Below are 24,248 nucleotides of genomic sequence, written 5' to 3' on the forward strand. Positions count from 1 at the left end.
ATAAAATGGCTTATAATAATGACGGCTTTTATTTTAAGTTCAAAAAGTTACACAAAAGCCATTATTAAGGCCTTTCAAAAAACTAATTTCTTTTTCTGGGATATTCACTCTAATGACGAATACATAAATAGTAAATATCTGTTAATGTCGAAATATTGCCAAATAAAAAAGGCGATCTTTTTTTCACTGATTGTCTGATGACATGATGCACGCAGTTCAGTCAGATTACGCAGCAAGTAAAGTAATTTAATTTTCGCTATTCAATCACAATCACACACTCACGATAGCAACCGAAATCACCCGAATTGATCTGCCCCCTAGACAAGTGGCAAAATCTGACATTCTATTCGGACAGATCCGATTTTAGAAAAGTGGGACTAGTCTAGTCTACTAATAGACTCACTAATCGCGTTCGAAACACCTGTGCGGCGCTAAACTCGTCACGACATGCAACGAGACAATGGGCCAACTATCCGGCCGCCGGATATCCGGCTATCCGGCCTAGCAGCTGGCCGGATATCCGGTATCCGGTATCCGGCCAAACAACTATCCGTTTCATCTCTAGTTTAGACCACAAGTGGCACTTATTGCTCATTTACATAATATTGTTCAATGACTTATCCAAATAATAATACAAACTCAAAGGTGACTGACTGACTGGCATAGTGATCTATCAACGCACAGCCCTAACCACTGGACAGATCGGGCTGTAGGCATCCGCTAAGAAAGGATTTTACGAAACTCCACCCCTAAGGGGGTAAAACGGAATCCACGCGTACGAAGTCGCGGGCGGCCGCTAGTTTACATTATATTATTAAATGACTTATGTGTCCATAAAGAAATAGAGTCACGGTCTAGTTGTTAAAACTTTGCTGTCTCAAAAGTAATATTGCAACTCTATATTGTCGTTTGCAAAGATAAATCGACCAGATTGTGATCTTTACGCAAAATTATTTAGATTCATGACTAATTCATGTCCAAAATACAACCTTGATCTTTCTAGTGTGAAATGCTTTTGCATAGAAACCAGTTAATTTGCTTAAAAGATGATGATAATCTATTTTTCGTTTGTGTGCATTTTTATTGCATTAAATTGGTGTTATGACTCAATCAATATAAAATACTGCCCCTGATAGTTGAAAAGGAGCATCTAACACTTTTTTCGAATATGAGTTAAACTCAAGGACAGCTGAAGAATTACCCATTTAAATTATTTGAAACTTTATCTCCGTTTTGATTTGGTGTTAGATGCGCCCTATCAGGGGCAGAATCATATAAATATATCACATCATCTCACTATAACCACCTTATTTTAACCGTACAATAACAATAACCGGTGCTTTTTGTATGGAATTTGACAGATTTTTGACGTTTGTCAAAGTTAAAGTAAGATGGTGCAACTCAGCCTTAAAACAGTAAAAAATGCAACATGAAAGTTCCAAATATTATAAAATAGTATATCATAGTACCCAAGCGGGCACATCGTGCTAAATTATATGGCGACTTATGTATGTTGTAATAAGTAGGTACAGTTTTTTCAACAAAACTGTATAAACTGATGCGCTGGCACTTGCACCCATTTCGGAAACGCAATAAAGCATTTAATTTTGTTTTATTACTTCAAATTGGTATATCAATTTAATTATGTTATTTACTGCTTTTTTTAATCCGATCATACACTGCAATTAATATAAATTACAAGTGAAATATATTTCATCACTAATATTATAAAGAGGAAAGATTTGATTGCTTGTTTGTATTGTATAGGCTCCAAACAACTGGACCGATTTGAATAATTCTTTCATCCTTAGCATCTTACATTAAATGCGAAAGTGTGCATGTCTTGTCCGTTACTTCTTCACGCTTAAACAGCTGAACCGATTTAGATGAAATTTGAAGAGAGAGATAGAGGTTCAAGTCCTGAGAAAAGACATAAGGATAGGTTATATCCCAGGTGACAGACGGACAGAGCAGTGCGCAAAAACTAGTATACAAATTCTGTTTTTGTTTTTGGTAATTCCAAAAGTCGGCTTGACAAAACTTTCCCTGACGTCTCAACTATAACTCATCAGCTACGTAATTCGGATTATTGAATGTTGCGAAATTTTTCGAGTTTATTATCCTTTTAACTCGAAATTGTTACGCACATGCTGCTTTATGAAGTGTATGTGTAATATGGCTTTTTGTTAACCTACAGCCTTAATATTATAAATGCGAAAGTTTGGATGTCTGGATGTTTGTTACTCTTTCACGCAAAAACTACTGAACGAATTTTGTTGAAACTTTACAGTATTATTGTTTGTAACCTAGATTAACATATAAGCTATAATTTATGCCGATTTGTGACACTAAATTTCACGCGGGTGAAGCCGCGGGCAAAAGCTAGTAACATTAATAAACCTTCTCCTCAAACCTGTATGGTCCGCGTGAAGAGAGTAGCCAAAATCCTCCATTTGCTTAATTTTGGTAAATAAGAGAAGGTCGTGCTCTTGTAGTGGAGACTGAATGACCTGATGATGAACTAATAAACAGCTAGTAAAAGTCAACAGTCCCTTCTTTATATCACGTAGACTGCAAGATTTGAAGTCTGTGTGTTCTGAACTGTGTCAACTTCTTTATGAACTGCATAATAAATACAATATCTTCATTTTTATTGGCAAACTAGCGGCCGCCCGCGACTTCGTACGCGTGGATCCCGTTTTATCCCCCTTAGGGGTGGAGTTTCATAAAATCCTTTCTTAGCGGATGCCTACGTCATAACATCTACCTGCATGCCAAATTTCAGCCCGATCCGTCCAGTGGTTTGGGCTGTGCATTGATAGATCACTATGTCAGTCAGTCAGTCACTATATTTAGATATAAAAATTGTAGACTCATGTACCTCTATTTAGATCGTAATTTGCTCCTTATGTTGTTTTATATTACTATAGCTACCTACTTTGTTGCAATACCTTCAATGTAACTAATTAAGCTCCTGCATGTAATACCTAAAGGTGTTTAATTACACCATTACAAATTGTCACTAGGATATAAAGAATTTGAATAGGGTATTCATAGTATCCTTGTTTGTTACAAAAAAGTACAACATAAGTAGGTACAAGTACAGTCAGCAACAAATAGTGACACCCAAAGTGGCCAAAAGTTGACAACTATATAGATAAATAAATAAATAAACACAACCTTATTCGAATTGTAACAAAGACGTGTTGCGAACTTTTTGGCCACTTTGGATGTCACGAACTATTTGACGCTGACTGTACCTAATTTTTGTGAATAATACTTTTTGGAAAAGTGAGGAGAAAATAAAGGAAGTATATTTTAAGGGTCTTACGTAAGTTATATCACCCGCCCTTTGTCGGAACTATAAGAATAATTGGTGCAGAATAATGACGAATTACCAGTGCTATAGGGCCATATAATGATGTTATGAGATGTTTGATAACATTAATGCTGTAACACGAATTTGGGCTTTGTTAATTTGCAAGAATGAAGCGCTAGGCTGCGAAAATATTGTTTATTTATTAATCATCATCATTTCAGCCATAGAACATCCACTGCTGAACATAGGCCTTATCCAATGATTTCCATATGAACCGCTTAGTAGTGGCCTGCATCCAGCGCCTTCTTGATACTTATCGAAGTCGTTGGTCCTCATTTCAAATTCAGTTTTTATAAAATTGTGTTATATTTCATAAATATGTAACCTTAATTAGGTATATAGGGAGTCAAATACTACTAAGCAGAAATCTATTTATTTTGGTATGTAGTAACATTGTAAACCATCTACATTGTTATTAAATCCGGGGCTCCCCAAACTTATTCTGAAGATGTCACTCTTGGGAATTAAACATTTTCTTTGCGATCCCCAGTTTGGGATGATCTGTCATAATATTATGTTTATTTACGAATTTAAAATTGTCAAGGGGCATTTCGTTATCCATTAACGAAGTTACTTTATCTAGAGCATAGAATTATAACGCCTAGAAACCTAGTAAGAGCTAGAAAAGTGAGGCACTTCAAATTAGACCACTCTGGCTTCATTTTTCCCATACATTCTGACAGTTGACAAAGTGAAAAGTTATGTAAGATGACATTGGATGTTCCCAAACTGCGTCGCGACGATCAGGGCTTCGCGACGCATATTTTGGAAAGCCCTGGTCTAGAAGAACAAGTTCGTAACTAGGAAACGGTTGTAGCGCCTACAAATCGATTTTATCAATAGCATTTTCACTTGCAAATGTTATTAATAGTCCTTTATCATGTACAAACTAGACCAGTTTCTAAGATACTTACCAGTGAAAGCGGATCTAGATTAGTTGAATAGACCAAGCGGGAGGCTGTAAAGCAATTTTGAAACGGTGGCGTAATATAGCGATTAAAACGGAATTATTGGTCATATTAAAAATCATACCGAGGTACATAATACTTTAGTGAAATAATTTAGATTTGTGCTGCTGAACATATTTAAGTCTCTCCCCAATAATTTCCAGAATGGCCGGCTGGCAGCCGCCTGTATAGCGAACTATATCTAGGGTCAACTCCTGTGATACATAATAATAATTCAGAATTTTTACACGTAGAATAAAATTCTTGATTCTAGACGCATTATATATGTCACCGTAAGATTACAAACATCGTTCGATTACAATCTATCTCGTGAGATTGTAAACTGTCGAAAAATTGTGAACCGTAACATATGATTGCAATTTAACGCATTATTTTTCGCTTTATTGTAATCTATCGAAGTGAAACTGTAAAATTACAATCTGTCCCGCGTCAAATTGTCAACTGTCCGAAAGCTCTTCCTGATTGGTCGGTCTTATTGTAAGAGCGACCAATCACGACCAGCCGTTCTTTGTCCCCACAGAGTTAGAAGTGAAATAGAGGTGTTAGTTAAACAAAATAAATACACTTTAAAAATTCTTCAAGTATTTATTTATTATTTAGTAGGTAACAATTATTTTGTCTTTAAACATAAAATAAAATGGGAAATATTAAAAAAACACTTTTTTAAAAAATATTTTGTCGTGTAACAAAAAATAAAATTAAACACAAAAACGGTTATTTTGTCCTCAAACACGAACTGAAATTGGGAAATTATAAAAAAAAAACTTATAAAAAATCAATCATTTTGTCCTGTAACACAAATTAAAATACCTTGAGGTTTAATTATGCTGTACTCATCTAACAATTTTATTATACTTTGTATTCTTTGATTTGTCCATTCTAATTTTTTACTATTTTCATTATGCCCACTGTAATATTTTTGTAACTCTATGGTAAATTCGTTTGGATTAACAATACCTGTTTTTTCAGAGGTATTTTGTTGACCAGGCTCAATATCCGACATGGCAAATAGTATTCAATGAGATCACTTAAGTTCACACGCATACAAATATTAAAACACGAAAAATTTATGTAATTTACGTTATGTTCGGAAACTAGCACTAATTCGTTAGTTTATCACAGATTTTTTTACGTCCACAATAATTTTACATAACTAATTCTATAGATTTGTTATTTTTAACACGAATTATTTTTAACACGAAATTAATTTATAATCACAAAAACAATAGTTTACATTTAACAACAAACCAAATAACAAACAAATATGGCGAGTGCCGGGATGGCGGGGGGCACATAACGTTCAACCAATCAGCGCCTGAGATCACAATTTGACCGCTTCCCATCGATAGATTACAATAAAGCGAAAAATAATGCGTTAAATTGCAATCATATGTTACGGTTCACAATTTTTCGACAGTTTACAATCTCACGAGATAGATTGTAATCAAACGATGTTTATAATCTTACGGTGACATATATACTAAATGCAAGTTACGTACTTTTTTTTAAATAGTAGGTACAAAGACGCATAAGTTTGGTATATAGATCTATTTAATTCATTAATTCAATCAATGTTCTTAATCTCGTAATTGATACTATTATGCTTAATTGCTAGCAGTGGTTGGATTTTAAAGAACTTACGTTACTTGCGGATATCAATGGAATCTGACAATCTAGTGAATTGTTTGGGTAAATGAGGGGTAAATGAAGCCCCCCTTTGTTTTTGAAGTCGGTTAAAAATAGAATGTTCACAGAATTAGGAACATACACAATTTGGTTTCACCGTCTAGTATGTTTACGTTAACGTAGCAATATTTGGTTGACTATATTCTTTGGATAGATCTTGTACGTCAAAGTTCAAATTATTTATTTTAGTCTAAAATCTTTCAGGACACTTAAAAACGCCTGAAACTAACTGGCACCACTTTGGGGCACTTTTCGACGAAAGTCAAAATTAAAAAAATGTAACATACCTGATATAATATACACATGCGCTGAATTGTTATAAAACAATACATATAAATGCAGACAATATATTATTATGACGACTGTCGATAAAATAGAGAAATCAAAGCGTTTGAAATTCCAAGAATATTAGCTTATTTACTTCAATGCAACGCGATTATAGTGAATTTTTTACTTCATAAAATGCTTGCGTAACTTAAAACTACAGTTTTGATTTATGTCAGTGACAGTATCTGTGCTAGACACAATTATGTGGTGTGCTAATTGACATTGTCTATGATATATGTTAGCGCTCGTTAGTGAAAGATAGTTCGCGTATACATAATTGCATTGTCTTCATTTGAAGTTGCTTTTGTGGTTTTCAATTTACTGTCATATTGTATGCTTTATGCATTGTTCGAAGCTTAGGACTGTCGCAAACGTAGAAACTCTTTTTAAGATTAAGGCTGAGTTGCACCATCTAACTTTGACCGTAACTATGACAATAACCGGTGTTTTTAGGGTTCCGTACCTCAAAAGGAAAAAACGGAACCCTTATAGGATCACTTTGTTGTCCGTCTGTCCGTCCGTCTGTCAAGACCCTTTTTCTCAGGAACGCGTGGAGGTATGAAGCTGAAATTTATATCAATTACTCAGGTCTACTGTCCCTTGAAGCTGTGAAAAAATCAAACTTCTAAGCCAACGCAATCAAAAGATACAGCCGTTTATGCCGCAAATTTTCGACACTTGCAAGGGAATCAAAACCTACAGGGTGCTTCCCGTGAACTCAGAATCTTGAAATTTGGTACGAAGCAACGTCTTATAGCATAGATAAAGGAAAAATTACGAAAACCATAAATTTTTAGTTACATCACATAATATACAGGGTGTTAGGTAAATGGGTATATGAGCCGACACTAGCCCATGTTAACATGGGCATATAAATGGTACGGTGAAGTCAAAAATTTGATATTATCATTTTAATTTTTTTTATTTTCATACAAAATATTTTTTATAAAATCCGATTTGTATGAAAATTAAAATAATTAAAATTAAGATATCAATTTTCTGACTTCACCATACCATTTATATGACCATGTTAACATGGGCTAGTGTCGGCTCATATACCCATTTACCTAACACCCTGTATATTTTTTTAATAATTTTAAACTTACTACCCATTTCCTCATAAACGCGTAGAGGTATTAAATTGAAATTCATACCAAATACTCAGGTCTATAATACCTTTAAGCTGTAACAAAATCAAACTTCTATGTCAACGCAATCAAAAGAAACAGCAATTTCAGCTGCATATTTTGAAACTCGCAAGTACTCGCAAGGGAATCAAAACCTAAAGGGTACTTCCAGTCGACCTAGAATCTTGAAATTTGGCATGAAGCAACGTTTTATAGCACACATAAAGGAAAAATTCCGAAAACCTTAAATTTTTAGTTACATTACAAAATATATATTTTTTAATAAATATAAACTTATTACTTTTTTCCTCATGAACGCGTAGAGCTATCAAGTTGAAATTCATATCAAATACTTAGATCTAATTGCCTTTAACCCGTGAAAAAAAAAAACATAGTTATGACTCGATTGTCGTAATGAACGAACTTTGTAAACCTTGCAGGTTTGTACGGAACCCTCGGTGCGCGAGTCCGACTCGCACTTGGCCGGTTTTTTGTATGGAGTTTCAGAGATTTTTGAGTTTGTCAAAGTTAAAGTAAGATGATGCAACCCAGCCTTGGTTGTGGATGCTTAGGTACACTAAAACAAACCTTATAGGATTTAAGACACTACAAATAAAAAATATAACAGAAAAATAAATGTTTTAATAAAATTTTATACCTAACCGTAGTTGCTGTTCTTGATATTGATAAGAAGCACCTCAACATACAATGGTTGCTTCTTTGTTTTTAACATCCATCTTTCTTTGTCTAAAATCTGGTTGCAACTTTGTGGTTGTCTGTCAGTGTGTCACATGTTTACAAACTGGACACAAATTGTATAGAGAAAATAATCAAAAACACGTGACAAGTCTCTACATTTGAGCAGTACCTGAAACTTTGAACTTAGTTGATCCTTAACTTAGAGCTAAGTCATATTTTCATACTATCCACAAAGTATGAAGCCCACAAGGGAATCATTCTATCGTATGGATCATAACAAGTTCGGTAACAGAGTTTGTAGCTTTTCGTCCCTATTTCTTGACGAGGCACGCCCAAGTAGCATTCGGGGTTCTATATAGTATGTCTAGTCGTTCACATGTACTCCACAAGCTGTGTATGTCAGCTGTATACGAGCTGTATAGCTTGCTATAATGCTTTTATAGAACCAGTTTGGGCACAAATTAGACAGCCTTAAGTTCACTATGGCTGTACATTAGCAGTATAATAGCATTATAATAGCAGTTTAAGTAGTAACATCGGACTTAAGGCTGACTTACGGCACTATATGGGACGCAGTGTGAACCATACAACGTACGTGAGTGTAATAAAGAGTAACAAGTGGCTAAATGCACAGCTTTCAAAGTTATAAAGTCCGACAAAAGTACTCCAATGCTACATAAAGTTCACGTGTGTCCTAAATTATTTCCACATTTTAATATTAGTTTGGTATTTGTACGTGAGTGCCAAGAGGGAAACAACTCGGGCGGATAATCATTTATGCAAATAATAACACGGGTTTTAAATACTTAATAATGTTAATGCCATTGGGAATGCAACTTTATCGTGAAATGTATACATATTTACAGCTAAAATATTTACGCGCCTCTGTAAAAACGCGATATTCATTTTGAAATATTTAAAACTGGCTGAGAGGAAATCTACAATTTTCAGTTTTTGATATTATAATTATATTACGGTAATTAATTATAACATGAAACCAAAACTCAATCGCTCTATCTGCGAATTTTGTGATAAATCTGCATTAATTTTGGAGATTTATTTGGTAAATATTTTAGGTTATGTAGAACAAAATGGTGGAAATGAAATACGGCTATGTGAACTGTTATAACTCCAATTTAATGCGGTGAGCGTATATTAGGTTCACATATTGTGTTCTGTTAGAATGCTGTTATCTATATGAAGTTCCACATTTGTACCACTGCAGCGCTAATGTCTATAAATTTATTCTAATGTGAACTTATGTACAGCTTTAAGATGTACCTAGTTCAGGTCAATTGTGTATCTTTAATTCTTTCAAATACTGAAATTTTAGAGATCCGCAATAAAAAATATTTATTAATGTCCGTTAAATCGCCTAGCTCAGGTACTAATAGTCAAGTATGAATACCTAAAGCATCAGACGGTAGTGTTCCCGGTTTAAATTCGTTTATTATGCCTGACAATTTATTCAAAGTGGAATGAGAAATACGATTTTCAATAGCCCATGTTCTTATTTTTTTGCGAAAGGTTAAATAATTCTCCAAATCAAAATGGTATTCACTATCACTAGAACTGCAATCATCACACTGATATCTGTATATTTTGAAGGGAAATTTCAGGTTCAGGCATAAAATTTTCTTCTGCATCATGTACAGAACCACCATGAACAACTAAAAACAGGCTTGGGGAAATGTGTAATAGAATATCACATTCACATTCATGTTCAGCTTAAAGCAAATAAGTGTAGTACTCGTGGACAAATAAACTGCTATTGATGTTAATGGACAACACATATAGTCCTTTTAACAGCCTACAGTGCACATGCGAACCATTGAAACACTTTTGTACAGATAGTAAAAAAGGTTATTTTAATTATCACAAACAAGTCCTACTACAGCTACTAGCTGTATAACAGTCTAAAACAAGTAAACATAACTGCGTTTGGCTTTATAAATGACCACGTGTGTTCTATTAAAATGCTAGCTCTATAACATCGTACAAGTAGGCCGTTAAACAGCGATTGCCGTATCTCTACCCTCCTATAATGCTCTTAGTCAGACGGCTGACTAAAGGATAGTTGTTAGAGTATTATAACACCAACAATCGTATAAAAGTATAACTCTACACTAGTCTACACTCCTATAAGTCCCTTAGACAGGTATAGGTGTAATTAATTGCAATAATACAGCTTATACATCACGAGTGAACTGTACTAATGCTTTAAGTACACATTGGAACTAAATGTGAACTCTTATATGGAGTAAAATGCTACTTGGGCGTATTTTGACAGTATTCGCATCCCAATATCGCATACGACATGTCATATGTCGTAAACAAATGAGAGCTCAAAGATGCATCTCCTGGCCTTGGTCAAGGACGTTCGAATCAGAATCACTTGGATTGTCAATGGATTAGTCGTATTTTTGAAGTATACTTTTATTCTTTTCAGCAACATTATATTATTATGTTCTTTTTCGTATCTAGTAGGTACTAAAAGTTGACATAAAATCATCATACTCATAGGTTTTGGATTTCTATAATCGCATACTCTACCAACTAGCAAAACACTAACATTTAAATATACGACTGTGAAAACGAAATGTAACATCGCAGACTGTCTCTACGGAATATGTTCAATTTAATTAGCATAATCATCCCTTAAAATTAATGCACTAATTAATACTGTATGTATAATTAGCTCAGCTATTCGCCACATAAAGTGATAAAAATTAGAAACTGGACGAAGCATCAGAGCAGCACTTAAACGTTACACAAATGTTATTAACTCACTTAAAAACGAAAGTGCAATGTATCGCTGTGTTTTCTAAAATGATTTTTATACTGAAATTCAACTACTACTAACGTATAACGTACACACGTAACTGTCAAAGTAATAAAACGATTAAAAGGGCTATTACGTTTCTAATTCAGTTCAATTCTCAACATTTTATCTGCATATAGGCTAATTATTTATTTAATCTTTACTATCACTTGTCATAAGGCCAACTTAACGCTATAAGGCCTTCTTTGCCTGCTAACCTTCGGGCTAAGCAGAAAAAAGTGGCGAATTTATTCAACAAATAGCGCAAAGCTTTTGATGTCCAAAACTACAATACACTTTGAATTCGTTACTCTTGAAAGACTCATTACTTCTCACTCACATATTTTAACTTATGAAAGTAATTTACGGTACATTATACTGATTAATTAAACAAACTTACCGAAAAAAGGAAAATAAATCCGTGTGAGGTCCGATCCGGTATGGCGTTTAGTTTAGCCTATGAAATCCACATTATCACAACGGATCACAGCGAGAGTGACGCGCTCGCGTGCTTATGCGCCACTGCGCGTGCACCGCGGCGGCTCCATCGCCTACCACGCGCCAAAAACAAGCTAAAAGAGAACAGCCACTACAGGTGCCTGATAAAGTGTCAGATAAATTATCTTACAGATAAAAAGTTTAGGTATACAGCGCGGCGGTGACTCTGTTGCCTATCATACACCGAATATTATTATAAGCATGACGAGAACGGCTAGGTGCTTGATAAAGTCCCAGATAAAAAATAACTAATAGAGAGTGTCGTATAAAGTTGAAGTATATCCTACAGGCAAGTTCTTGTTCAAGTGGACTCATCATCATCTGGTCATTTATATTCCACTGCTGGAGCATGATTCTTTTTTGCCAGAGGCAAATGGAGGATATTATACCTTCACTCTCCCGTTTGGAATTTCGACCTGGTATGGCGTTTAGACAGGAGTACGATTCTTCCTAATTTACCAGAGACAAATAGAGGATTTGGTTGACACCACTACCAAATCTTGTCTTTTTCTACTCTGCCGAAACGGTTCGGTGTCACTTGCAATACGTTTTACTTACTTGAACTTACGTCATTGATTTCTTTTTGGATTGGCTGGCTGTACTCCTCAAGCTACGCCACCACCAGGCAGATCAACTATTGTGTGATCTTGTTCATTACCGTTCAAGTGTTATGTATACAGATTACGTTTGTTAACATGGTGAGTACCGCCGTTTTGTTGATGAGTTGTACAACTACAACTGCAAGGAAAAGCTTTAAACAATAGAAAATCTGTTTAGAAATTGAAAACTAAGGCTGGGTTGCACCATCTTACTTCAACTTTGACAAACGTCAAAAATCTGTCAAATTCCATACAAAAAACACCCGTTATCGTCATAGTTACAGTTAAAGTAAGGTGGTACAACTCAGCCAAAATGTCAACGATTCTGCAATGGAAAGACAAGTTACTGACAGCTTTTACATTGTCTTTAACATTACGAGTAAAAATAAATGTATAATAAATAATGTAAGCATGGCTGCCTCTGGCTGTTGAACAAGCAACTTTGTTTACTTCTAGCTCTGTTACATCCAGTTTTATTTTTAACCCCTGACGTAAAAAGAGAGGGGTGTTATTTAAATATTACAATAGTACACCACTGGTTAACACCCGGACCCGTATTCACGAACAATGCTTGCTTAAGTGAAGCAGCAAATCAAACGCACAGCGTTGAATAGAGCTCTGTGATTGGTTTATGCGTTACCCTGTGCGACAAGGCGCACTGTGAGCTCCATAGTAATGTTTGTGAATAAATTGATGGATTTTAGATGAACTTGCAGTTCTTGAGCTTATGCTTGAATACCTATATACACTGAATTTCATTAATTAACGTTAATTAATTTTCGGTCAGCGAATTTTCCTTGTCAAACTTGATTCTATTTGTTTTACGTAAAGATAAAACGTTTTTGGATATAAATTATAGTGTAAGTTATTAGTTAGCTACAATAATTGGGTTATATGTATAAAAAAGTTGACTCATAACTCTGTCTGTCAATACTATAATAGTATTTAGGCCGGTAAATCTAAAACTTTTCCTAATACTCAATTTAAACTCGACTTCTATGATTTGTTTAAATTTTAAAATTTGTAATTCTATGCACTCTTATCATTTAAATAAATATTTTTAGTTTTATCTTCTTTTTTCATAACAGTCCATCACTAATGGTACTTTTTAGTACCATCACTTTAAGGATATAGCATCCATATCTCTTCTTTTTTCATAACAGTCCATCACCAAATGGTACTTTCTAGCACCATCACTTCAAGGATATAGCATCCATATCTCCACATTTCAAAGTTAAACTTTGTATTTCCAAGTAGTTTGCAACGTACGTGCACTTTCACCAATGATGGATTGGGACTCCTCTCACCCCATACTATGTGGCACTATGTATGGCTTCCTCATTGCCATGTTATTCCACGATTTCCTAGGACACTTCCTACCAGGAGTCCAGTAGAAAGCGTGCAATGATCTTGATCTGAGTCTACATAAAACAGATTATATCTAGGCAGACTTGCGTGAGAATAGGCCTGTCTTCGCGCACGTTAACTTATTGAAACTATGTTACAATCCAATCTAGATACAAATTGGAGTCTTAAGTTAACGTCCATAAAGAAGAAAATGAATTGATAACCTTGATTGTTGAATTTTGTTGGAGTGGAAATCATAGCACTTCTTTATGGTAGCTTTCATTTATAATTAGTTTATAGGTCGAGATGAATAATTTATATCAATTAAGCAAAGGTTCCGATGTTCATAATCATGGCTACTTATCCCCCATTTCGTCACAAAAAGGTTTTATGGTGTAAGGTAATTTTACACCTCAAGAGATGCGATTTTGCGATAGATAAGTAGGACTAACGAGCTATCTGGCCTGACCAGACGTAATATTATTTGATAGTACTCGTACATGTTATTATTTATCTTGTAACATACTGACAGTTGCAACTGTTTATGCCATGATGTAAATGCAATTTAACTGAAGAAGGTTTTTTTTTTCACCATTTATATTTAAAATCTTTGAAAGTAGGTAAAGCAATTTCCACTCCTCCCTAAACTCTACTAACACTTTCAGCTTGTACGTTCTGGCATTTACTTTTTTTCACTATTACTGCATCATGACTTCTTGCTGGCCTTTTTTCCTATTCTATCTTGCTTTTTATCTTCGTTCCCCTTCTGTTTTTCAACAAGCATCTCTTTTCCTTGATCATAAATCTAATAGATACAAGGGGTATTTTGTCGTCGTCGTGTCGTATAAACTTAAAAAAAAAGGTATTACTGAAAATAACATAAATTGTGGTTAGCATCGCTGACACTGGAACGCACATCTTAGCTATAAATTATAGTATTTAGCTCTAACATCATAAATTTATTGACATAAATAATATTTTGTCGTATAACATATTGCGTAATCATATTTATCTGTAGCAAAATATTTATTATTTATGGGTATTTGAGGTTTTAATAGAGCTATAGTCATATTAATGATTAGTTTAACCTACATTATTGACGGAACTTTTTATTTTAATATAAATGACACGCACTTAAAATATTATACAATCAATCAACCAAACAAATATGAGGAAAAACAAAAAAAAAAACTTGATATTGGCAAAAGTGCAAGCCGCGCGAGCCATGAAAAAAAAATATGAGGAAAATTGTTAAACTTATAAAAAAGTGTTTGAGGAAAGAAGAGATTTAGTTTTTTATCATGAATCTAATTCGAAAAAAGAAATGGTCCATAACTATGTGTTATGTATGTATTATTTTTGTTTTGTCTAATATCTTATAACAAAAACAAAAAGTAATTATTGGCTACTGATTAATATTTTTTACTATTAAAGGAAGCAATCGTATTGAGTATTGAGTTATATGAACGCATACAGTACCATTGACCGCATAATTTGTGATTTTTATTTTTTGGGAGATTTTTTCCTTCCTCATAATTTTTCTGAAAACGTATTCCAGTTGGAAAACGTAAGATTTTTGCCTATAACTGAAAGATAACGGTTAGTCGCTGTCTCTAATGAAGTAAAAACTAGTTATGTATAACCACAGATAATATAATACGTATAACTTAACCAAATAACGGTATTATTGTGTCATACTTTCCCTTCGCTATTAAGAATGAGGACAATGAGCCGATCTGACCAGTCGGTCAACAACTAGTGTCATTACGTCATAAAAATAGCACAATGACCGAAATGATGTATTATTATACAATTTATGTAACTCCCAGGTTTATAATGGATTTTCTAGAACGTACAGTATACAGCTGCTTGTTTTAACCTAGTTACCGCTTGGGGTTTAAAGAAAAGTTCTCGAGTGGCGACCACGGGCCGGATGTCGTAGTATGGGCAGGCCCCCAACTAGGTGAACCGACGATCAGGTGAAGGTCGCGGGAAGAACCTGAATGGGCAGCGCAGGACCGGTTGTTATGGAAATCCTTGGGGAGTAGGGTTGTCAGGCGTCCGGCTTTTTACGGTCTTGTCCGGCCTGTCCGGCTTTTGTTAGGCTTTTTATTGGCCTGCTGCGCCAGGCGAAAGTTGAGCCACAGAATAATATGAAGCTCACGCATCAGGATGTTATGTTGGGCAACCGATGATACGATGACAGTACTCACTCGTGAGCTATGACACTAATTGCACGGCCGATTAAAATGCCGGCCAAACGAAGACTAGAGTCCGGCTTTTTTGATTTTGGACCTGGCAACCCTATGGGGGAGGCCTTTGTCCAGCAGTGGATGTCATTTGGCTGGAACGAACGATATGAAATGTTATTCCTGTTAGTTCTCCAGTACTAGACATTGAGTTGACCTCTTTCCTGCTACGAAAAGAATATCATGGAACGTCTTTTATTAGGCTTCTTACGTTATATGGTTTATACAACTTATATTTTCAGAATGCATTTTTACTAGCTTAGAGTGCCTAGTTTATTCACACATTTTTCGTTCTTTAAAAATACGCATAGGTTACTGTTTGGGTAAATAAATAGTTAATTCAGCGGAACATCAAACTAAACAATGTGGCATCTTGTACAATGGTAATAGGTTCTATTTTGCATAAAAATGTGTGTTCTATTGTAGTACTGTGTCATTTTTAAGAACACAATTACATCATCAAAATAGAGCACAACAAACAAAATAATACACTCGTAGACTCGTACGCATACGCGCGGGCTCGGATGAGTTATTTAATCTGTGTCAGAATGGAACTTTTAAGCAAGACGAACATGAATTCGTTGATATGGCGAATAGTTTATTTTTTTTATAATTATTTGTAACTGTTAACTGATTAACTATGGTAAGAGCCAATCGACATTGACTGTCAATTTTGTATTGGCCAATAGGAATGTTTCATAAAACGCTAGAAAAATCTTCTTTATTGGTATTATTATTGGTTATTTAGGTAGTTTCCCTAATATTAAATGCATAATATGGTTCATCGTATCAAGTTATACGATACATGTTTAGTTTAATTTTATCCGTTGATGATTTTTATTCGTGTTTTTGTCATTTACCTTCGGGAAATGAATTATCCAAAATCACCCCAAAAACCCCTTTTAAAATAGTAATATTTTATTGTACCATTTCAATTAATATGCATATTTCTTTACAGGTAAAGTACGAAGTGCTCATCACATATGGAACACCCCATATAACAGTAAAAGCAGTTGCACTTTATGATGTCATTTCAGTAAGTAACGATAAAGTTAACTGACTCTACTTAGAAATTAATACGGACCTTTGACGTAACTGTTCAAGATGTCAATTGACTTTTAATTATGTTTTTTTTTATCCACAACGAGGAAGCTCTTGGCCTGTATCTCACCTGATGGTAAGTGATGATCAGGCCAAAGGTGGAAGCGAGCTTCACCCGGAATCCTCAACCACGTAGTAAGATGGTGGTAGCTAGCTAGGCGGACTTAAAACAAGCCCTACCACCACCCAAATCGAACAGAAAAATCTGCCCCCACTGGGAATCGAACCCGGGACCTCTGCGTCTGAAGCAGGTGGTCTTACCTCTAGACCACAGAGGTGGTACTACAATATTCGTCGTTATGAGACGGCACGTCCAGACGCCATATCAAGCTTAACACTGTGGCATCTTATTTAGTTGTAATAAGGTCGGTTTTCCAACAAGAATGTATAGTCTAATAAGGTCGGTTTTCCAACAAGAATGTATAGTCTAATGTGCCGTCATACGTGCCCACAAGCAGCTAGCCTCAGTGAAAGTAAATCTCGAGCATTACTTGTTCTCAGTAATACTAATACCAAATACTAACTTAGGATGTGACTGCAGATATATTGTTCGAATGCAATACGACTTCTAATGCTGATTTTCGATTCAATTTATTTCTCACCGCATACCTAACCTAGTCTGCTTTGTATCTAATAAAATACCTCTGAGAAAACTTCCGGTGATGTAGCAACTACAAGCAGCTACAGTAGTTACATTATAATACGAGTATTTGGGTTCCATTCATCATCATGATTTCAGCCATAGGACGTCCACTGCTGAACATAGGCCTCTCCCAATGATTTATAGCTTGACCGGGAGATACGGCATTAAGCGCCTTTTTTGCAACCTTCATGAGATCATTTGTCCACCTTGTGAGTGCAGTATACGTCCAGGAGTTCCATTATAAGAATTCAAATTCTTCGTTTGTCTCTGTTAAATTGGAGAGGATCTTGTGCCTGCAGTGGAGACAAAATAATCAGATGATGATGACATTTGTCGAGATATCCTCTGTAAAGGCATTCTCTAGCAAGCGCTGAAAATTAGTGTACTGCCCTTTTTAGGGCAGTGTTTACACCACAGATCACAGAAACTAAAGGGAGATGTGATAAGGGGGTGGGGCCGGTGTCGCAGCAATATGCCTAAAAACAGAACACATTGCTCGTGACAGCAATGATGACAGCAGCGACGTCATTATGTAAACAGTTTACATTGCTTGCGTAGTACTAAAGATTATTCGAACGTAGAGCACATATTTTGATTATTTTATGTGTTTGAATTTCTCATGCGACACTGAGTTTCGAACTCAGCGCATTAGTTGGCATCTGTCTATATCTCTATGATTTACAATGAGCTCTTTGCTTATGTATTTTTCTGGATTTGCTGGTCTCCTGATGTTTTCTTTTACTTTTAATTGTGTGTGTTAAGTGTTTGCAAATAAATGATTTATCTATCTATCTAATCTTTCTGGAAGTAATCTCTCACAGCTTGCTATATCTACTACATACAAGAAGCTATATTATGAAGCGTCGACCGAGAGAGATCATGGCGTTTATTACTTCCCTGTGCTCTTGCTTATTAGATTTCACGTCAGCATCAGCATGGTGTGTTCACCGACAGCGGAACTGTTATTATGGAAAAGTTGGAAGATGTGAATGTATCTGTAGAACCAACTATCTAATGCACTGTCGGCATCAAATCGTTCGTGACACCCAAAGTAGCCCGCCCATAAGTTCGCAATGTTACAATTGGATTAAGGTTGTGTTGAAAAATTTTTGGCACTTTGAGTGTCAGGAACTATTTGACTCTGACTATACTGTTCATAATAACCTCATACGCCAGAGCAAAGTAGCTGAATCGGCCTGCATCTGTTTCAGACAATAACAACCTTTACTATGCTACAATAGTAAAATAAAATAAGATAAATAACACCGCCAATTCAATTGATAACCTACTCTATACGAGGTGTGTTAAAGGAGGCAACTCTTTCACAGAATTTAGGAAATTTAGCAACATAAATGTTAATGATTGTGGTTATGTATCTAGATATAGATCCTTACCTGAATACTAAGTAATTACGCATCTACGCAATTTTCCCCCATAAACATCTGTTAACAATTTACATAATCTAGGTGCAATAATGTAATGCAGCACTAGTGCATACTGACTATGTTACGTTACCAACTCTGTAACGGTGACTTTTTGCTGCAATTACGTTGTTGTACATAACGTGATAATGTTTACAAATAGATAAAAGTGTTTACTATTAAATACTTCTAAATTTTAGTAGTTTTCATTCAATAGAACCGAGAACTTTATCTGAATCTCTTTTGATAGGATTGAATTTTTTCACGTTTCTGAATGGCATGGTACAGCATTTTCTCACAGTCACACTATGAGCCAATAGATGTAGGTCGGATTAGCTCCTCTAGCTGAGCTAAGTCAATTTTTTTCTGTTTACTACATCACTCAATAATATTCCCCAAAAATAATCTCCATGAAAATAACCAATACATTTCGTAGTTAGGACCATTTTATCATCATCATCATCAACATAATTTCAGCCACAGGACGTCCATTGCTGAACATAGGCCTTCCCTAATGATTTTCAAATTGCCCCGTTGGTAGAGCCATTTATTCTTTAGTATTGTAGGTAGTACAACAGGCGTCTAAAGTTTCTTATTCATGAGTAATATCTGACTGAAGTATTATTAATTAATTAATTAATCTTGTAACATAATCTGAAGCAACTGCATCAAGTGTCATCTCCGTATTGTCTTCCCATAAACGGTGGTGACCTTTCCGAAGTGGGCCGCGGGACCCACTTACTTCCGAGGGACTGATGTATGATGCAAAATCATTGTTGATTGTTTCCGCTTCAGCTTTAATATTAAAATGCAGTACGACTCGGTGAACTGCGAACTTAGGTGGTACTTTACCTTAGTAAGAGAGGAATCCCCCAACCAACTGTCAATAATTTTCATTCATAAGAAAATTACTACTAGAAGGACTGCTTAATTATGCTTAATCCAAAACTTTGATCTTTTTGATATCATAAGAAAACTACTATTTGAAAGACTTCGTTCAGGCCAAAAGTGGGTCGTAAAAAATTACACCTAATTTATGTCTGTAGCAGCAAAAACGAAATGAATGGAGCAGTAGGTAGAAAAAAGGTCTCTAACAGAAGCTAGATATTATGACAAGCTAAAGACAGAGTAAAATGACACGTAGACCTCCATCAATGGACTGCTATAAGCTGATGATGATGATGTTGGTTGGTTTCATTTTTATATGGACGTTCAGTGCTTTGGTTAAATTTAATACAGATATTTAATTTCCTTTATGCGAAGTTATTGAGCTGATCTGCTCGACTTCAAAGTCTACATAGCCGAACTTGCTCACCGAACGCCTAAATAAGTACTCAACTCATACGAACCGTTGCATAACCCGGTGGTAAGCCGATGACTCCGCAGAATCGCCTGTTCCCGCTTGACACATTAGGTAACAGCTTTCGATGGTCAATTTAGGTCATAATGATTGAGATTATCGATCGTATAATATTATATATCCTGATAAGAACTGACGGATACGTTATTGTTCCTTCGTCCACAGCAGCATTTTGTTAGGAGTTCATTCTTTTTGTTGCAAATGTGATTGCTCTATTGCCTTATAAGCCGCATTGGTGGCATTTCTTAATCCACTGACGGAGTGACGGGTCGTCAGAGATAGTTACCTATGTATATCAGAAGAAAGATGTAACCCCTAGGATAAGATAATCCATGCAACGTGACGCTCTGTTGGTGGCGTCAAAATATATTCCTGGAATCCCTAATCGTTAGAGAATAGAGTTTGCGTATTACATTACCGGGTAAGTGATAATCGGCAAAATTTTATCGTCTGCATATACTGCCATCTACCTGTATTACAATACACTTCTAAACTAACAAGTCAGTTCAATGTTCCTACAAATATTGTACATGACTAGTTGCTTTGGCACCTCTACCAAAGATGGCGCTGTAAGATTTTCCAGTGAAAACTGTGGTTAAACGAAAACCGAGAAAGTTTTATAAAAATGAATTCACCATTAGATGTCTGTATTTGAGTAATAATTTTAGGTTGTACGAAATAATTTAAGCCATTACTTATGTATGAATGAATTCGCTTTAGACCACAATGATTCTACATAATTGATACTAAAATAGGCGAGGTTAAAAAAACTGGAGATGCAATATTTAATGATTTTATTTTTCCATAATATTTACACACATCCACACACATATTAAAATACTAGTATTGAAAACGCTATTAGACGCCTTCGTCAAGGATTATTTACATTATTTCAACAAGTACGCACTAATACACAACAGTATTTGGAAAGTTTTTCTTAAGTACACTTACAAATTAATCTAATAACGAAATTCAATCTTATTCATAACACAACCTGTTTAAAATTATTTATACATTTGATTAAAGCGTTCAATTATTATAGTCACCGGTACAAAAGTCGATCAGAAGTATATTATACCTAACATAGTAGGGAATTTAGTGCAATGATTTGTATGGAGACCCCTCCACTTTGGTATAGAAGGCTCATTTTTGCAACAGTTGTTCTTTGGGTGCTCCTGAGTAGATTTCCGTCGGTAGACATCGGGAGCCCCCCCTGTGGTAGCAGGGGGAGGGGGGGCAAGTTTCCTTCTGCCGCGCTTCAGTTTAAGACCCATATCTTCAAAACTATGGGTATTAGGGCAAGTGTGGTGTCATTTTCAGATAATTAAAGGATGGCGAATTCATTTCTAGAACAAACTTTTTGCCTTTTCATACAAAAAAATAGAAATATTGAGCAAAATTCACAAAAGCCAAAAAGTTTTTTTTTAAAAAAACTTCGTTTACCTTTAAACCACTGGAGATAATCTAATAAAAAAAATATATCCTGAAAGCTACATTTATCAGGATTATAAATATATACCATTGTATGGTACTTTTTTCGAAAAAAGTAGGTGAAAAAAATTTTTTCTTCAGGACACAGCGGGCGAAATTTACTGCGCGTCGGAAAAAAATATTTATTTTATGCATGAATTCATACTATTTGGTTCATAAGCAAGTAAAGATTATTATTTTAGAATTTATTTAGAGTTCCTGGCACATCAATCTACCATGATTTGTATTTTTTCTTCAATTAATTTTGAACTCTATGTGTTAGACATAAGGTTGAAAATAGCTTAAATACATTTTAATGTTGAAAATATCATAAGAAGAAAGCACTAAATAAAGAACTTGTATTTGTCTAAACGTCTAATGATTATTATTATTTTAATTAACACTTATTTCTACATACTATTGTACCAGTGATTTAACGGAAAGGTAAGTGTGAAGAATGTGAGGATTGATAATCATAGTACGGGAGATTATTTTTAGCACAAAAGCTACGGCTGTGACCATTAAAGTTGTTTTTTTAGACAGCACCAGCTTCTGCACTACTTCTTGCACTTACATCTCACCATTTCCAGGCAAGCTTCAGCAGCTACGGGCAAATCGGTCCATGTAGGCTCCATGTTGCTATCGACTCTGGTCCACCCCCAACCAGTCGGGTAAAGGGAAGACTGAGTCGGTTGCTTGCAACTGACCCTATGTATACGCGAACCCCTTGAACCTACTAAATCTTAAATAACTTGAAAAAATCATAAGGACATGATTACTGCCCTTGATATACTTCCCGTAGCCAATTCTGATACAAAACTGCCTAGGTTGGTGGGCACTTACAGCACTCGTTCATAGTCAAGCATGTAGTAAGTAATAGTAGGAGGTACTTGATCTAAAACAATACCAATGGATTAATATGATAAGTGGGAAAAAAAAAACAGTGGATTGAGCTAATAAGTGGATAGATTTTGAACAAGGGACGACTAGAAAAGAGGACCAAAATCCCAACAGAACAGCCTAATCTGTTTTACTGACAGCTCCAAGCCAAGATGGCCTTGGGAACGGGAGCGGGCGTCTACTGTAAACACTACGAACACAGTGAACGTTTAAGGTTTGCTACAGTATTTCAAGCTGAATTCTACGATATAATTATGTGTGCACTAAAAAACAGGGGTGTAAAAAACGCAATATCTACATCCTGAGCCACAGCCAGGCAGCACTCAAACAAAGCCATCGCCTCAGTGAAGGTTGAGTCTAGAATTATTCTAGATGCAATCTTAAAGATGAACAAACTCGGAAGGCATGACAGTGTCCCTGATGTGGGATACCTGGACATACAAGGATCGAATGTAATGAGAGAGCCGACAGTCTAGCGAGACAAGGGTCAGAGACGATATCTATTGGGTCAGTACTGATAGTTCTTTATCAAAAAGCATATCCAAGAAGCACATGGCTGAATGGGAAAGCTCCAACGATATAAGCCTCTCCAAATCATTCCTAAAGGGAAATACAGGGTCATGGAGAAAACTCATCAAAGTTAAGCCCAAGCAATTACAGGTACGCAAACTGGGCATTATGGAACGAACCACATGTCCCACAAAATGGACCTAACAACAGAAGCTCTCGAGCATGTGGAATAATGTGTGGGGTCCATGAAACACTTAATACTGTAAGGATGGGTCTGCTTGGGTCAGCATATCCGGCGTCAGAAGACTACTAGGTGGCTTTCATTCAGACGCTTAATTCACCTAACTCATTGAAAGGATTTTTTTAGATGATAGGGAATAAAAAAGGAGAATAAAGATCCTAATGGGTCGCTGTGGACTACGCTTAGGTGTGGCCCTACATAAGATAACCCAGACAGCTTTGTATCAGCATTGGCTACTGGCAGTATATCAAGGGTTTCGTGTATAGGATCAGTTGCAAGCAACCGACTCAGTCTTCCCTTTACCCGACTGGTTGGGGGTGGACCAGAGTCGATAGCAACATGGAGCCTACATGGACCGATTTGCCCGTAGCTGCTGAAGCTTGCCTGGAAATGGTGAGATGTAAGTGCAAGAAGTAGTGCAGAAGCTGGTGCTGTCTAAAAAAACAACTTTAATGGTCACAGCCGTAGCTTTTGTGCTAAAAATAATCTCCCGTACTATGATTATCAATCCTCACTTTCTTCACACTTACCTTTCCGTTAAATCACTGGTACAATAGTATGTAGAAATAAGTGTTAATTAAAATAATAATAATCATTAGACGTTTAGACAAATACAAGTTCTTTATTTAGTGCTTTCTTCTTATGATATTTTCAACATTAAAATGTATTTAAGCTATTATCAACCTTATGTCTAACACATAGAGTTAAAAATTAATTGAAGAAAAAATACAAATCATGGTAGATTGATGTGCCAGGAACTCTAAATAAATTCTAAAATAATCTTTACTTGCTTATGAACCAAATAGTATGAATTCATGCATAAAATAAATATTTTTTTCCGACGCGCAGTAAATTTCGCCCGCTGTGTCCTGAAGAAAAAATTTTTTTCACCTACTTTTTTC

General features: G+C 35.5%; 2 protein-coding genes across 3 annotated transcripts in view; one reads left to right on the forward strand and one right to left on the reverse strand.

Annotated features, from left to right (window-relative positions):
* Window positions 1-11,519, reverse strand: part of LOC135082300 (glucose dehydrogenase [FAD, quinone]-like) — a 47,550-nt gene extending 36,031 nt beyond the window's left edge. Inside the window, exon 1 of the mRNA XM_063977085.1 lies at window positions 11,408-11,519. The gene's annotated coding sequence lies outside the window, so the exon portion shown is untranslated. The remainder of the gene's footprint in view (window positions 1-11,407) is intronic.
* The window catches only part of LOC135082302 (flotillin-2), a 268,349-nt gene that overhangs the window by 145,587 nt on the left and 98,514 nt on the right, over window positions 1-24,248 (forward strand). The gene's annotated exons all lie outside the window — the stretch shown is intronic.

Source organism: Ostrinia nubilalis, chromosome 21 (assembly GCF_963855985.1).
Source record: "Ostrinia nubilalis chromosome 21, ilOstNubi1.1, whole genome shotgun sequence".
Classification (NCBI taxonomy): Eukaryota; Metazoa; Arthropoda; class Insecta; order Lepidoptera; family Crambidae; genus Ostrinia; species Ostrinia nubilalis.